We start from the raw sequence: 1,250 nt of genomic DNA, 5'->3' as shown, positions 1-1,250 counted from the left end.
TTTCATATTCATATATTAAGAGTTTAGATCTTAATTATAAAAAAATATGAAATCATTATTCTATGATAATTTAGTTAATTTTGTCTTGATCCCTATTCAGGTTGTAAGACAGAAATTTAAATATAACAAAATGTTTTAAAAGAAATTCAAAGGGCCTACGTGATAACTGTAAACCTACTTTTGGGCTACCCTGTATATATGTTTGTGTGTGTGTGTGTGTCATCATCATTGTCATCATTTAACATCCGTTGTCCATGCTGGCATGATGGAACGGTTTGACCAGCCCTGATCAAAGCATCCAACCCATGCCAGCAATGGACGTTGAATGATGATGAGGGTGGTGATGATGATAATGACATATATATGAGTGGCTATGTGGTAAGTAGCTTGCTTGCCAACCACATGGTTCTGGGTTCAGTCCCACTGCGTGGCACCTTGGGCAAGTGATTTCTACTCTAACCTCAGACCAACCAAAGCCTTGTGAGTAGATTTGGTAGATGGAAACTGAAAGAAGCCCGTCATATATATATATGTATGTGTGTCTGTGTTTGTCCCCACAACATTGCTTGACAACCGATGTTGGTGTATTTACATCCCTGTAACTTAGTGGTTCGGCAAAAGAGATCCGATAGAATAAGTACTAGGTTTACAAAGAATAAGTCCTGGGATCAATTTGTTTGACTGAAGGCGGTGCTCCAGCATGGCCGCAGTCAAATGACTGAAACAAATAAAAAATAAAAGAATATGTATATATGTTGCAAGATTCCTGATGTATATATATGGCTGTGTGGTAAGTAGCTTTCTTACCAACCACATGGTTCTGGATTCAGTCTCACCGCATGGCACCTTGGGCAAGTGTCTTCTACTATAGCCTCAGGCCAACCAAAGCCTTGTGAGTGGATTTGGTAGATGGAAATCGAAAGAAGCCCATTGTATATATATGTATGTGTGTATATGTCTGTGTGTCTGTGTTTGTCCCCAAACATCGCTTGAAAACTGATGCTGGTGTGTTTACGTCCTCGTAACTTAACAGTTCAGCAAAAGTGAATGATAGAATAAGTGCTAGGCTTACAAAGAATAAGCCCTGGGGTCGATTTCTACGACTAACAGCAGTGCTCCAGCATGGCCACAGTCAAATGACTGAAACAAGTAAAAGAATAAAAGAATATGTATATACATTTATGTGTGTGTGTGTGTATGCATATATATATATACATACATACATATATATATATATATATATATATATA

The 1,250-nt window shown here is 37.8% G+C and overlaps 1 protein-coding gene across 1 annotated transcript in view; it reads left to right on the top strand.

The window, feature by feature from the left end:
* LOC106868957 (anoctamin-7) overlaps nt 1–1,250 on the top strand; it is a 300,499-nt gene that overhangs the window by 195,572 nt on the left and 103,677 nt on the right. The window lies entirely within an intron of this gene.

This window comes from Octopus bimaculoides, chromosome 26 (genome assembly GCF_001194135.2).
Source record: "Octopus bimaculoides isolate UCB-OBI-ISO-001 chromosome 26, ASM119413v2, whole genome shotgun sequence".
NCBI classification, from domain to species: domain Eukaryota; kingdom Metazoa; phylum Mollusca; class Cephalopoda; order Octopoda; family Octopodidae; genus Octopus; species Octopus bimaculoides.
The sequence above is the reverse complement of the archived record's forward strand: the minus strand, read 5'-3'. Positions and strand labels throughout refer to the sequence as shown.